This window comes from Dioscorea cayenensis, chromosome 11, assembly GCF_009730915.1.
Source record: "Dioscorea cayenensis subsp. rotundata cultivar TDr96_F1 chromosome 11, TDr96_F1_v2_PseudoChromosome.rev07_lg8_w22 25.fasta, whole genome shotgun sequence".
Classification (NCBI taxonomy): Eukaryota; Viridiplantae; Streptophyta; class Magnoliopsida; order Dioscoreales; family Dioscoreaceae; genus Dioscorea; species Dioscorea cayenensis.
Genome location: NC_052481.1, coordinates 8,254,182 through 8,270,953, shown reverse-complemented (window position 1 = coordinate 8,270,953; position 16,772 = coordinate 8,254,182). Strand labels below are relative to the sequence as shown.

The 16,772-nt window shown below is 42.1% G+C and overlaps 1 non-coding gene across 1 annotated transcript; it reads right to left on the bottom strand.

Moving 5' to 3' along the window:
- Positions 1 to 14,903: 14,903 nt before the first annotated feature.
- Positions 14,904 to 15,010, bottom strand: LOC120272712. The gene has a single exon (XR_005540253.1). It is a non-coding gene; the product is annotated as a small nucleolar RNA R71 (small nucleolar RNA).
- Positions 15,011 to 16,772: the final 1,762 nt, after the last annotated feature.

Below are 16,772 nucleotides of genomic sequence, written 5' to 3'. Positions count from 1 at the left end.
CACCAACAAGATGATCATTCAAACTTTTTACAACGGGTTGAATCCAAGTACAAGACAACTTCTAGATGCTGCTGCAGGAGGTACAATGGGGAACAAGACCCATGATGAAGCACGATAATTGGTAGAGGAAATAGCCATGAACAACTACTAGTGGAGTATGCGGGAAAGGAAGAAAGTGGTTGGACTCCATGAAATTGATGTAGTTTCTTGTGGGTACTTGGATTTTGTAAACCCTAAGATGCTTTTCATTTCATTGGCCTTTTATTATCCTTTCCTTAATTGATGTTTTTAATTGAGTTCTAATCTTGAATGCTTGTTGAATGATTTCTCCCTTAGAGTGACACTAGGGTTGAGAGTCCATCTTGGTAACCTTTGTGGATGAGTGACACACCATGAGGGTTAGGCAAGGCAAGGTTGGAGAGCGTCAAGAGGGTGAGTCGAGAGGTAGCGGAGCATCCCCTTTCCCATCTGATGTGATTTATCCTACCTCCACATTAAAAAAGTTCTTTTCGGTCATGGTAGAGTGAATGGGCTAAGGGATGACCTCCAGCGGGCTTAGTTGACCTAGAAAGCGGAGTGAAGTATTGAAATGACTTTAGCACCTAGGGCTCAATATCCTCTAGGGGTATTTCGCCTAGACCAAAGGGTTAGATCTATACATTAGAATAAGGTTTATCACTTGCAATCCATAGAGTGTCTTGCAAGTCTACAGCAAAGTGAGGTGTTGAGATTTATCGATTTCTCCGTCCCGAGACATAGTGTAGAGTTAGTCACGGTTGACCTTGGGTTTGGGACCCTTTTTTTAAGGATTTCCATGACTCATTAAGCGTCAATTAGGAGATATAATAGTTAATTTTGCACTTGAACCAATTTTTATAGGTGGAACAATATCCGAGTACCCCACTTCTATCAATTGCCTTACCTCTCATCTATTTGTGCTCTCCTTTTCTTGTTTCTTTTATTCTTGCTTTCATTACATTTTATCAACAAAATCATTATTCCGCCTTCGCTTAGTTAGATAGCATTCTTGGTATTTTTATTCCTTACATCCAGTGGATACGATACCCACTGACTTGGGATTTATTACTTCGACAAACCCATGCACTTGCGGGTCACACGCAAGGGGCATTGTCAGTGTGTCAATTATAAGGTAATATCGCAAAAATCAAATAACATTAAAAGGGCATGTGGTAGCAATAATATATTTGCGATATATATTCTAATTGTTTCAATGAGCATCGTAATTTTATTAAAAGGCGTAGAAAATTACCTTTTAATGGTTTTCTTTCCTTTGATGCACCAAATTTATATCTCGGATTGTCGTAGATCTCCTACCGCCGAACGAATGTTCCACGCCTCTAGATCACATGGCGGAATTAAGAGACAATCTCCTCTTCTTCTCTAAATAGCGGCTAGGGTTAGAGAGGATGAGAGAGCTGGGGGATTTTCTCACTAGAGAATTAATTGAGTTAATTCTATAGTCTTAGAGGAGTAATATTTATAGAAACTTCGTAAAACATTATAAACATTATTCAATTATGAGTTCTATTCAAAATATGAACCTTCATAACAAGATAAACATCATTCAATTATGAAGTCCTATTTAAAATATGAACCTTCATAATATGATGAACATTACCATAGAAGTTCTATTAGAAATATGAGTCCTAATCTAACTAAAACCACCTTTATCTTTGAGTCCTCATAAATTTGATTATCTATTCGACTCCATCGAATTTAAATCAAAATTTAAACTTAATGCAAAAACCCTTGATCAATTTACAATTTCATTCATCCCATGAAGTAAAATTGTAAATTGACAATTTTACCCCTGTACTCAAAACGAGACTGATTCTTTATCCCTTTAAGCGTGACTCCCTAGGTTCATTTTGATTGGCAATGGGAGGATACCAAAGGACGTGGGTAACACCTGAACAGCCCCGTGGCCCCACGTCGTAGCCCAATTGAACACGAATGAGTAGATCATTAGGAACCTTTTCGATTATGATTACCATATGTGTATAAACCTTTCGTTCTTGTATCCCAACCAAGTGAGAGCCATGGTAATTGTCAAACTCACTGAACTAGATCATATGCAAATAACTATAGTGGAGTCAGATTACAAAACTACCCTTCGTGTCCCACACGATTAGTTTGACTACCTTGGCCAAGGTCTTCTAATCTCATATACTTAGAGTCGCATAGGATACTGACTCGTTTACTTCTAACAGAACGAATTCCTTCTTGGTGATCACTCACTACTGCTACCTGCTCGATATAGTCGCACTTCGAGGTTGGTCCTACCAAAAGGTGAACTGAGCCTAACAACTCTAGTAAAAGATTAGACGTCACAAGTACATTGTGATCATGATACCTCAGGTCTAAGGTCCACTCATATGATCATAACCAACAATCCCAATCATTGACCGTCAAAGAGTAAAACACATGTGATTAGATTGTTGTGAGTCATGTTTGAATACACCAATTCCCAATGATATATGTATGACATATACTCCCACTATTCCATAGTGTTCAACAAGCACTCTTTGTCAAAGTATATGTCATATAAATCGTTATGAACCTTTAACGCCCAATTAAAGATTCTCTGATTTGCGAACTATTTAAGTGTATAAGTACCAAACTCTTCTAGTGCTCTTCTCTTTATCCCACAAAGAGTAGAAGATTTAACTTAATACACATGGACTCTGATATTCAAAACTAATTATAATGCCATCACAAGATTTATATGAACATCAAATTAAATGCCTACTAAATAAGAATGTATAATACAAATGAAATGCCCTAATACAAGTATCTTTGTTGGCATTCGAGGGCATAATCCTAACAATACCATGGAATCATAGACGGTTAGCACCTCCTGAATGCGTACAACATGGAAGAAACAGATAAAGATTTAAGGGAAGAAGACATTACTCCCTCTTTCTCAAGATATTCTTCCTTGTTGAGCTTCCATGATGCTAACCCCACTTCCCTTGTGCCTCCAACTCATCCTTGATCCCCTTAGATAGCATGGTGAAGCTTGATCTTCGCCCTCATCAAAGTCCTCTCGAGGGAATAAAATCCCTGAACAAAGATCATCTTGAAACCCTAGAAAGTTGGAGTTAAAGGCTGAGTTAGGGCTCAACTAGGTCTAAGCACGGTCGTGCTTGGACCGTGTTATCTCATTGAGATTTTTGAGTGAATCAGCTAAGTGCTCACCTACGAAAATCAGAAGGAGTAGCATGCTCATGCTTCACCCGTGCACAACGGTGCTAGGAGCATCCTGAAAGTGCTTCCCTTATTGGGCAGAAACTATCATCAGTCTAAGATAAAGGTGCATGGTCGTGCTGAGACCATGCTTGGCCTGAGAGTACTCCTTGCTTGAAATATCACTAGGTCATCTCTTGGCTGAAATAATCAGTAGGAAAGAGCATGACCGTGCTCTACCCATGTTTAACTTGAGCACTTAGCAAAATTTTCATTCTATGCTCGTTTCATACCAGATTTCACTCCTAATTCTCTGAGCCCCTGAATCCTGCACAAAGAACAAATATACCCAGAATATCACCGAATATAGACAAAAGTATGCTAAAGAATGAGTAAAAGAATAAATATGATATGAAATGCACTCATCATGTGCCATCAGACACATGATCCCCGCTTGGCGACCATTGTCCCTACATTACCAGGCTTGCACTGTGCCTAGGTTTGATTGACCGCTATTTAGGTATGTGGAATGTAAGGGAAATGCAGCTGCTCAGAGTCACCACGAACCAGTCCATGTACATAATTTAGTGGTATGACACACCCCACAGGGTGCAGTACTGGGTGGTCCATGGAACCAACTCTAAGTCTTCAGATGATAAGGAGTCTCTTCTAGAGACCACGGTCATCATAGTTCCCCCGATCCCGACTCTAGCTCTTGTTGTTGCTACTACTATTGCTTCTCCTCCTCCTTCTACTACCACACAGACTACATTAGCTCCATCAGCGCTTGAGGAGCACTTGACCCATCTCGACTGGGGTCAAGTAAGGATTAAGGGTCTACGGCGACAAGGCTCCTCGACTACTCCTGGGCTTATATTACCTATTGTTACAACTCCAATGGTGTCGGAGTGTCCTCCAGCTTCACCAACACCACCAGTACTTCATCGATCATATACAGTGCCAGATTTTCCTTGCCTATTTCTACCTTTTTGATTTTTGTATACAACTTTTGTACTTTTATATTTAAGTACACTATATACTTTATTACAGCAAGGGACACTTGCCTGCTGATTATGTACTTTATGATCATAGTAGATTTTATTTTTACAGCAGTATATAGTTTTGATTTTATTATATTTAACTACCCCCATTTGTGTCTCATTAGGGTTTAAGGTTATCAGGTGTTGTTCTAGCACGCACAATTTGTTTCTTGGACAAGGGTAACTTTATCATCCTAGTCAGTCAAACCAATAAATCAGGGGAATACTAGCAACCATATACTCTTTTAATTTCTTTTTTTTATTATACATCACTACACTTGTGCATGCATGTGTGATTAGTGCTTGTCTATGCATGCTATTGAGTATCTTTTACTTATAATGGGCATTGCTTTTATCAGGTTTTATGGCTCATTCATGTTTTTTATGTTCTTTTCTGCATTTGGGGTCATGGAGGCAGTATTAGATGAAAGTAAGCAAAAAAAGGTCATGAACACAGATTTTGAAGATTCTCTTGCATGGAATAACTGTCAAGACATGAACTATGATCATACGTATGAGGGTGTGTGACAACTTCCAAGGGTGTGCAAGTCTAGCTACTAGTTTGAAGGGCACAACGGGAGTGATAAGTGCTTGAGTAGACATATTTTTTATATATGTTTACATGCATTGAGCATCATTTTACCATAGTTTATATCTCATATTGTGTATTTGGTGTTCTTTTATGCATATAGGTTGTGAATGCCTTGAAGAGTAAAAAGGAAGCAAAGATAGGCTATAAAGACACAATTTTTTGGGAGTTCTTGTTCAAATCAAAGACCAAAACAGTAGAGAAGTTCATGAAGGTGTAGATGTGTGCCAACTTCCAAGAAGATTCAAGTTAATTCACTAGTTGGAAAGGCACAAAGGCAGCCACATCTTTATGTTCCTTCTCTTTGTGAAGATTGTAAGACCTCTCAAAGATATGTCGATGAAGAAAAGTCTTATAGCCTACTACATGGACGTGTGCCTGGACATGTGGCCTCAAGAGAAGAGTGTTTGGACCGCGTTTTGTGAATAGTACTATAGCAAAGCATTGTACCAAAACAATGCAGCAATTTTAATGTAGCGGTACTGTAGTAAAATTATTGTTCACGCACCCTCGTGGAAATTCCTTAAGTCCACGCGGGCAAGTGGAAAATCCACATGGGCCTGTGGGGGTACTTGACAGGCATTGTTTTGGGCTTTAAATAGGCCATTTGTCCTATTCTTTAGAGATTTTTTGCGAGGCTTTTTGCGAGCACTTTGAAGGCAAGGCGACTAGGGTTTTGGAGGAGGTCCTTGGTGATATTGGGGGGCATCCATCAGTAACTTTGATCGATCTTCTCTCCGTCATAGCATAGAGGGATCCTTCGGTGACCTAGCTTCGGAGAAGGATTCTTCAAGACATCGGGCGACCTATCAAGGCCATCATCACAAATTTAAGGGGGTTTTTCTTCATGGTTTTCATTGCTTTTCATTGTATTCACCATTGTTTTGTAACTTGCTCCATGGAGGGGTAAACCCTAGTAGGTATTTGAACATGTGAACCCTATTATCTTTGTTTTTGTATTGATTTGCTTTATGTTTCTATTAAATCCTAGTTGATTTGAGTCTTAATCTTGTTTTCCCATTGCTTGCATGTTTATTAATCCTTGTGGTTGATTGGATTTGCATGATTTATTACTTTGATGAGAGAGAGGTCTCTATTGGAGTTAGAAATTCGAGGTTAAAGAGGGTTGATAAGGTGAGTCATGAGATAGTGGAGTATCCCCATTCCCTTCCGATTGAGTATTTCCTATCTCTGTATTCCCTAGACTCTATGCAACCATATTTGGTGTGAGGAATGAGATTGAGAGATTTCTCTGCTGAGACCTTGTAGGGGGTTAGGGATGCTTCACCGGGAATTAGGGTTAGATCTATCTTTAGGAATTGGTTTCACTCTTAAGTGTCCCTAGAGCGTAATGCGGTCATATGGGGTGTGAGGTGTTGAGATTGAGTGATTTCTGTGCCGGGACCTTTTAGGGGACTGGCACCGGTGGCTTTGAGGCAAGGGCCGGTTGTTCTTGGATTATCTCAACTCATTAGACTCGGTTTAGATGCATTTAGTGAATCTTGAGCTTCATGTTAGATCCTAGGGGGAGCATTGTCCGGGTACCTCATTTTTATTGATTGGGATCTCCTTTACTTGTTTTTTTTTTCTTGCCCTTTTTTTTGCTTATGAATTCTGATAGGGTCCCCTTGCTTATATCCTGAACGTGCACGGGTTTGTCGAAGTAATAATCCTGGATGAGTGGGTATCGTATCCACAGGGAGTAGGGAATAAAAATACTTAATTTGCTTCTTAACTGTGTGAAAAGTGAATAGTTATATATGTGACAATGATTCAATTCTCAAAAGTAAAAACAACAAGTAAAGAGCACAAGAGAAGGAGAAGGTAAGGCAATTGATAAAGATGGGATACCCGGATATTGCTCCGCCTAGGACAATCGTTTCAAGTGCAAGAACCCTCTATTATGCTTCCTAATTAATGCAATAGTGAGTCATGGAAATCCTTAATTACATAGTCCCAAATCTAAGGTCAACCATGCCTAACTCTATACATGTCCCAGAGGAGAGATTAGATAACCTCTAAACCTCACACTCGTATAGAATTACAATGAGCTCTATGGATTCAAAGTGATAAATCTCTTCCTAATTATAGAGCTAACCCTTTGGTCCAGGTGGAAGGTCCCTAACCACAATTAAGCCATAGATATTAAGATCACTTCTATGCTTCACTCCATTGCACCCGCAACTATGCCTCAACAGAAGGTTATCCCTTAGACCATTCACTGTATTATGGCCACAAAGAACTTGAGGAACGGAGGTAGAATCTAACACATCGGAGGAGAAAGGGGACGTTCTTGTACCTCTCGACTCACCTTTTCAACCCTCTCCAACCTAGCTTTGTCTAACACTCATGGTGTGTCACTCACTCACAAGGTTACCAACAAGAACTCTCAACCCTAGTGTCACTCTAGGGGAGTATTCAATCAATCAAGCATTCAAGGTTGGAACTCACAATAAACATCAATTAATTGAAAACATAATAAAGAGATTCAATGAAAAGAATACATCCTAGGGTTCACAAATACCCAAGTAGCCACTAGGGGTTTAACTCTCCATGGAGCTAAGTACAATCAAAGAAATAGAATGTAAAAGCAATGAATCCATATAAAACTGCCTCGATAGTCGTGTCGATGGTCTTGTAGAAAGTCATCTACTCATTGTCCAAAGATCCCATTGTTCGGCATAGGATACGCCTCGACGGAAGCTCCCCTACCAACCTTCTTCCAAAGAGATGACGATGTCGGAGCCGTAGAACCTCTCCAAAACCATAGCCAATACCTCTCAAATCCCTAGCCAAAATCCTCTCTCAAGTTGGGGAAAAGATGGAGAAAAAATGCTGAAATCGGGGCTGAATCAGCTTTAAATATGGCTGGAATCGGGGATCCACACGCCCCTGTGGACGCCCTTGTAGATTTTTCACACGGGAGTGTGGAATTTCCACACACCCCTGTGGATTCTCTGTTCTGCAGTTTTCTCGGCCGGCTGTGAACAATGCTTCTATAGTACCTTGCCACAGTGTTGTTATAATGCTCTGCTTCTTCAATACTTGCCATAGTGTACCTTACCACAGTGTTGCTGTGAACAATGCTTCTATAGTACCTTGCCACAGTGTTGCTTCTATACTTCCCTAATCCATACTTTCATCGAGGTAACGCAAACGGGCACACGTTCACGTTGTGGATCGCTTTGGTTCTTCAATGATGGAAAAGTTGGTGGAGATCTTGTTCTGTATGCATAAGTCGGAATGCTTGAGTATGACTGCCCTCGTGTCCCTCCAAATGGTTGTTCTAACTGAAATATGAGGAGGTTGGCACACACTCTAGCCTCTCACACACGACCTATGTCTTCGCGTTTGAACCTTAGCAAGATTTCCTCCAAAATCGGTGCATTATGATCCATATTGGCTTCTTTCCTTCATAATCTGCCTCACAACCCTACCTGCATAAAAGTAACATAAAAACACACATATTAGTGTAAAAACTAAAGAAAGGTAATGCTTAATATAAGGAAAGAATGCTTCGCATTCATATCGCACAAGCACTTATCAAACTCCCCCACACTTAAGGTTTTGCTTGTCCTCAAGCAAAAATTAAACATTTTGTGCATTGACGAAGGAAATATTGGAAGTGCTTAGCCTTAGGTTCACCAAAGTATATAAAGAGAGCATTCTGCAAGTAAGGGAAATTTTAGCACTAAACATGAAAAATCGAAGCTCTAGCTAAAAACTTGAATCAAAAAGGACAACAAACCCGAAATCGTGAAAGTGTGTGGACTCACTCAAGTAAACCCAAAGTATACTCTTCCAAGCTCTAAGTATAAGGGACTTATTTATCTACAACAAGAAAGCAACACCAATTTCAAAGACGGTAGTAGCTTCACATATTCTCTAAGGTAGCCCTTTCCCAAGAGGCCGCTAAGGTGGCTTTCACACTTTCGAGGTGGTAGCTTTTTCTACCGGAGTGGTAGCTTTCACTCATCCAATAAGATAACTCTTTCTCTCATTAGGGCATAACTAGTATCCGACTTATGAGAGTAGCTTCATACTTCATAGGTGGTAGCTCTTTCCACCAAAAATGCCAAATAAACAAGAAAACTATTTTGTTCCTTCTTTCATTTTCATTTTTTTTAACACAAGAAACAACTATAACTCGTCCCTTTAACATCGAAAATGAGTTTCCAAAAGAGTTTAAAGAGTGAGTAGTGCAACGAATGGAAAATCGGGCAAAAATTCCTAGAAATTCATATAAAACTAGAGCATGAAAACATTCAATGTTGAAAATTCTTCTAAACTAAAGAATGCAATCAATGCAACTAAGGTGAACTGCCATTGGCTATGTGAGCATGTATATCAATCAAGAAAAATAGAAAAGATGTGTGCACCACACTTAAGTTGTACATTGTCCCCAATGTACACATGCAAGCTCACTCATAATGTATATCAATCAAGAATATATGTGGGAGAAGCAATCCAAACAATACTCCCCTGATTCCTAGTGTCGCGTTTGATGAAACTAACTCCTTGGGAGTAGTGTTCCAACAGGTTGTGAAGCTCACACGGCCAAGTGCCGAAGCACTTTGGCCATGCCCATGACAAAGTCTCAATTCCTAAGATGACAAGACCATCTGCACGCATAGACGAGAGGGTTCAGTGAAGCTCAATAAAAACAAAATAACTCGAGTATATAATAGATAGAACAATGAATACAACTCGAGATGCAAAATGAAAATAAACTCAGAAGGAGAATCCTTTCTAAGTGAACAAGTCCACAATAAAGTGCATAAAAGTAAAGAAATGGAAATAAAATCAAATGTCAGTGTCGCGCTCTGGGTCCTCTGCTGGTGGTGAGTAAGCATATGGTGGGTCCACCTATACTGGTATAGGTGATGGGGAAGATGCTGGAAATGCCGAAGGAGCCTGAGGAGTGCTCGGTCGCAAGAAAATTGATGAGGTGACATCTTGCTCTAAGATCTGCTGTAGTGCGTCAAAACATGCCATGAACTCTGTATACTGAGCAGCCTGCGTGGCCTTGATCTCGGCAATCTCTGCTCGGGTCTCAACGACCTCTGTCTGTATCACTCCTAAATCACTCTCTAGCCTCTCAAAGCGATTATGGGCTCGAGATGGTGAAAACATACGTCGTCTGCCACTGGGGGTGCCTCAGTCTCTATCGGTGCTTGCTGAGGCACGGGAGCAGGCTGAGATGCCCCGGCTTCATCATCCTCGTCCGCAGCTGTCTCTGGAGTCGGTAGAACTAAGGTGTAAACCCCTGTCCGAACTCTCCATACCATCCCCATCAATCTCAGTGTTTCCATGACCAAACAAACAAGTATAGTCACTTTCTCAGTCCCTCTAATCGTGTCTCGTAGACCCATCCCCATGATGAGTCTAGTAATGTATGGACCCGAGAAAATGACACCTAGCCTAGGATACTATCCTTGATGCTTCAGATATTCCGCTAAAATGTGTCCCAGATGGACCGGCTCAATCTGTACCATGGAGTATAAATACAGAAGTTCTTGCTTGTTTATGACTCCCGTGCTATCACCGCGACCATTCACTGACCTACTTATGATGGTGTGAAGATATCTGTAACTATACTGAGAAAGACATGAAGCCTTAGACACTACTGGTTCATATCGCCCATATCACATAGCATTTTATACGCCTCCTCGGGGATAAACCCTACATGTCAATTGGGAGATTCTCATACTCCTCAGTCTCAGTATACTCCTTATCATATAAACCAAGTCTAACGGAGAACTATGTGATGCTCATACTATGATGCTGCCCAAAAGCTCTGAACTGAATGGCGCCGATGCTATCGAAATGAGCATACAAGCTGTCAAACTCAAATGAAGCGAGTACCTCCAAAGTGAATGGACGGATAGCAGGGTCATGAATATTCAACAATTTGTGCCAACTACAGACTAATAATAGCTTCTCGACCTCATCAGCCATGTCATGTGCTAGTTGTACCGTCCTGAGTGAACTAACATCCAGAATTCGTGTTTGCCCAAACTTAAGCTTCGCTAATCGCTCAAACCGAGCTCGATGTGCAGGAAGTGTAAATTACAAGACTTCCGGCTCAGGGGTAGGCTGTCTAGGACGTTTACCAACTTCTCTCTTCGATCTGGTGGTCATACCTGCATGCAATAGAAAAAGAAAATCAATCAACATCATTCAGTTTGCAAAAGAATAAAAACACACGGGCGTGCAAAAATTCCACACACCCATGCACATTCACGGGGCGGGGGAAAAACGCACAGCCCTTGTAATCATCCTTCCATCTACATCTCTATCTCACTTCCAGAGCTTATAAAAAATCATTCTAGCAAGAAACCGGTATGCATTATCCATTTTAATTGAAAAAAACTCAACTAGAATCACAGGAAATCGGTGACAAGAGAAAACAAGGATTTACCGATGGGTTGATGCTAAAATCCCTTCAATCTGCACAATACTCAATCAATCACCTCAGAAACAAAAAAATAGGAAGACGGGAGAATGTCGAAAAGTGTTTTTGAATGTTTTAGGGTCAGCTGAGGGACAGGGTCTAACTGATGTATCGGGAGAGAATACACCGTTTTAATTCCTGGAGAACCCCATGGGCGTTCAGCGTTCACCCACGCCCGTGCGCCCTCGCGTGAAGGTCACACAGGGGCAGATGCACGCCCTGTGTGCTCTCGGGAACACCTTTCACTATCTCTGAATGCTCTTTCACGGGCATGCGAAAAATACATACGCCCGTGCGCCTGTGGGTCAGGGACAACCGCACGCCCCTGTGGCTTCTCTAGACATCCGAGAAAATTCCTAAGTGTTCCGCACACCTGTGCGGAAATGCCGTGCGTGCGTGGACATTCACAGGCCCAACTCACAGGGACAAGTGCAAGCCCCTGTGTCTTCTCGGGATCGAGAGCTCCTCTGCAGAGATTCATACGGGCGTGCGGAAATTATCCACGCCCGTGTGAAGTTCACAAGGTCGCCTACAGGGGTGAGTTCACGCCCCTGTGCGTTCTCGGGATAATCTGCCAAACTATACAAATCACACACCCGCGTAAAAACTACCCACGGGCGTGCGATATTTAAATGGTCATTCACAGGGGCAGCCACGCGTCCCTGCGCCTTCTCTAGATGAGCTCGCAGTGTAAGTCCACGGGTGTGCGGAAATACCACATGCCCATGCGTTTTCCCTGGATATCTTAGAAAAACCTGCAGGCACTGCAGAAAATTTCTGAACATGTTTACACACTCAGAGCCTGCTCTATTCTGCAAGTTTTACAAGTGAAAACATGAAATAAAGCTCAAACAACCCAACTTCACCAAATCCACACGAAAACACACGATGAATACTCAAAACCTCAAATAAATCACAACATAAGCATCTAAAAATTAAAACACCAACCCTTAACAATTTATTCATGCAGACACTACATTATTCGACTAAGAAAAATAGTAAACACTTGGGTTGCCTCCCAAAAAGCGCTTGTTTAACGTCACTAAGCTTGTCGTACCTTGTCTTACCTCACGGGGGCTTATGAAGAAAAAATACTTCCCTGTCGTCTGATAAGTGCTTGTGCGATATGAATGCGAAGCGTTCATTCCTTATGTTGAGCATTACTTTTCTCAGTTTTTTACATTAGTATGTGTGTTTTTATGTTACTTTTATGCAGGTAGGGTTGTGAGGCCGAGTATGAAGGAAATGGGCCAATGTGGATCATAATGCACCTATTTTGGAGGAGATCTTGCAAAGGTTCATACGCGAAGACATAGGACAGACGTGAGATTCTAGAGTGTGTGCAGACCTCCTCATATTCGAGTGGGCATATCCATTTGGAGAGGCACAAAGGCAGCCACACTCGAGCATTCCATCTTATGCATACAAGAACAAGAACCCCACCAACATATATATCATTAAAGAAGCAAGTGATTCACGACGTGAACGTGTGTCCATTTGCGTTACCCCGATGAAAGTATGAAATTGGGAAGTTATTCAGGGCGAAGACTGTAGCAGAGCACTGTAGTAATTACTGTAACAGCACTGTTCACAGCCGGGCGAGAAATCAGAGAGACAGAGAATCCACACGGGCATATGGAAATTATCCACGCCCGTGTGGAAATTCCGCACGGACGCGTACACCGTCCACGCCCATGGAGTTGCCCGATTCCAGCCCTATTTAAAACCGATTCAGCACCGATTTTGGTATTCTTTTATCCATCATTTCCCCAACATACAAGAGGGCTTCAGCTAGGGTTTTGAGGGGTATTGGCCAAAGTTTTGGAGAGGTTCTACGGCTCTGACATTGTGATTCCATTAGGAAGAAGGTTGGTAGGGGAGCTTCGATCAAGGCGTATCCTATACCGGATGAAGGAATCCTTGGACGACGAGTAGAGGACTTTCCACAAGACCATCGACACGACCATCGAGGGGGTTTCTTTATGGATTTATTGCTTTTACATTTGACTTCTTTGGTTGTACTTAGCTCCATGGAGAGCTAAACCCCTAGTGGGTACTTGGGTGATTGTGAACCCTAGGATGTATTCGTTTCATTGAACTTCTTTATTATGCTTTCAATAAATTGATGTTTATTGTGAGTTCCAACATTGAATGCTTGATTGTATGAACATTTCCCCTAGAGTGACACTAGGGTTGAGAGTTCTTGTTGGTAATCTTGTGAGTGAGTGACACACCACGAGCGTTAGACAAAGCTAGGTTGGAGAGGGTTGAGAGGGTGAGTTGAGAGGTACAGGAACGTCCCCTTTCCCCTCCGACGTGATAGATTCTACCTCCATTCCTCGAGTTCTTTACGGCCATAATAGAGTGAATGGTCTAAGGGATGAACCTCCGCTGGGGCCTAGTTGCGCGTGCAATGGAGTGAAGCGTTGAGGTGATCTTAGTATCTAGGGCTTAATTGTGGCTAGGGACCTTCTGCCTGGACCAAAGGGTTAGGTCTAATCTAGGAAGAGATTTATCACTTGGAATCCATAGAGCTCATTGCAACTGTATGCGAGTGTGAGGTGTTGAGATTGTTCGATTTTTCCTCCGGGACATGTATAGAGTTAGGCATAGTCGACCTTAGATTTGGGACTATGTATATAAGGATTTCCACGAATCACCATTGCATTGATTAGGAAGCATAATAGAGGGTTCTTGCACTTGGCACAATTATCCTAGGCGGAGCATTATCTGGGTACCCCATCTTTATCGATTGCCTTGCCTCCTCCTTACTTTTGCTCTCTTACTTGTTGCTTTTAATTTCTGAGAATTGAATCATTACCACACTTATCATTGTTGATACTCCACATAGCTAAGAATCGAATTAAGTGTCTTTACTCCCTACTCCCTGTGGATTCGACCCCGCTCATCCGGGATTATTACTTCGACAAACCCGTGCACTTGCGGGATATAAGCAAGGAGACCTTGTCAAGTTTTTGGCGCCGTTGGCGGGGAGTTAGGCGTTTAGAGATACTTTGCACTTTGTTTTCTTAGCTATTTCACTACACATTCTATTTCATATCTTCTTATTCTATCATCGTTCTGATTTTCTTTTTCTTTACTTTTGGTGCAACTCCAGGTTATAACCCGAGGGAATCCATCAATATTGATTGAAGGAGACCCTGAGCTTGAACGTACACTTCGAAGGAAAGGGAAAGAACCTGTACAAGAACAGCCTAATCCAGCTGATTTGGAAGTAGAAGGATCTGACAACATGGCAGAACAAAATGACCAACAACGAACACTATCCGATTATGCCATACCTTCAGTGTTAATTACAGCTCAAAATTTCGAGCTAAAGCCGTCATTCATCCATATGCTGTAGCAGTCTGCACAATTCAACGGTTTGGCCGATGAGGATCCAAACAGTCACATAGAGAGCTTCCTCGAGGTGTGTGACATGTTGAAGATAAATGGTGTGATGGATGATGCCATCAAGTTGAGAGCCTTTCCATTTTCCTTAAAGGGGAAAACGAAGCAGTGGCTACACTCATTACCTAGAGCATCAATCACTACATGGGAGGAGATGGTAGAAGCTTTCCTAGCCTGTTATTTCCCTCCCAGAAAATCAGCAAAGCTTAGGAATGAGATCTCATCCTTTATGCAGTTGGAATTGGAGTCTATATTCGAGACATGGGAAAGGTTCAAGGAACTCCTGCGCAAGTGTCCGCAACACGGATTCCCGGAGTGGATGATTGTTCAAACCTTCTACAATTGTTTGAGCCCGAGTACAAGGCAACTCTTGGATGCGGCGGCAGGAGGTACCTTAGGTAGCAAAACCCCCGACGAGGCTTGTCAATTGATTGAGGAAATGGGGTTAAATAGTTACCAGTGGAACTCTAGGGAAAAGAAAAAAATGGCCGGTCTCCATGAAATTGATGCGGTAACTTCATTGGCGGCCCAAGTGGAGAGTTTGAGTAAGAAGCTAGATCTTATAGCTTTGAATAGAGTTGCGGCCGTGACCAATTACACCGGTTGTGGTGGAGGACATGCTCCCTCTGATTGCCCAATCGTCATTGGTGATGTTTCTTCAGTTGAGAATGTCGACTTTGTAGGTAATGGAATGAGAGCTTAAGGGAATCCATACAGCAACACCTACAATTCAGGTTGGAAGAATCATCCCAACTTTTCATGGAGTAATCAAGGACCACAGAAGACCATGGGGCCATCGGGGTTCCAACAACAACAAGCCCCTCAAGTGGAAAACAGAATTTCAGGCTTGGAAACCCGAATGACGGATTTGGAGAAGCACTTGGCTAGATTTGTTCAATCGGCAAATATAAGGTTTGAATCAGTCGAGGCTCCACTTCGCAATCACACCGCCTCCTTACACAATCTTGAAAATCAAGTAGGGCAAATTTCGAATCTCTTTCCGGAAGGTCACATGGAAGTTTACCAAGTAACACGGAAACCAACCCGAGAGAACATGTGAAGGCGATTGCTTTGAGAATCGGTCTTGAGGTTTAAGGGAGGCTTCCGAGTGAGAAGCTGAAAGAACACGCACCCGAGGTCGTAGAGGTTGAGAAGGGAGCAAACAAAGAGAAAGAAGTGGCACCCTCATGTTTTAAGCCAAGAATCCCTTATCCCTCTAGATTGAAGAATGACCAAGGGGATAAACAGTATAAGAAGTTCCTGAGTTTGTTCAAGCAACTCCACATCAACATTCCCTTTGTTGAGGCTTTGGCTTAAATACCTAAATATGCGAAGTTCCTGAAAGACCTATTGACCAACAAGAGGAAATTGGAGGAGAGTGCTTCAGTGGTGCTTGATGCTTCATGCTCGGCGGTGTTGCAAAAGAACATACCGAACAAGAAGAAGTATCCGGGAAGCTTCATTATTCTGTGTAACATCGGCAACTTTGGTGAGGAAATGGCATTGGCGCATTCAGGGGCAAATATCAACGTCATGCCATATACTTTCTTCCAAAAGCTAGGCTTGGGTGAGCCTAGGCCTACTCGGATGACTTTACAATTGGCAGACCGAACGGTACGACATCCGAGAGGCATCATTGAAGACGTGCTTGTCAAGGTGGACAAGTACATTTTTCCGGTTGACTTTGTAGTGCTAGATGTCGATGAGGATGCAGATGTACCCTTGATACTTGGGAGACCGTTCTTGCAAACTTCCAAAGCATTGATTGACATGGACAATGGAGAGCTTACATTGAGAGTCAGAGACGATAAGCTCACTTACCTCCTTGCTGAAGCCATGCGGCATTCTCTTGATTTTGATGACACTTTGTATTTTCTATACACTACTGATGAGATTGTTGATGAATATATACAGGAAATGTTCAACCCGGATCCAGTATGAAGGTTTGTTCGACCAAGAGGAGAGCAATGAAGAAGTAATGATGCTTGGTTCGAATGGAGAGGAAACATCTACCCCGGGGATCTTGAAGAATGTGCTCCGAAAAATGAAGAGGGCTAGGAGACGCCACCGA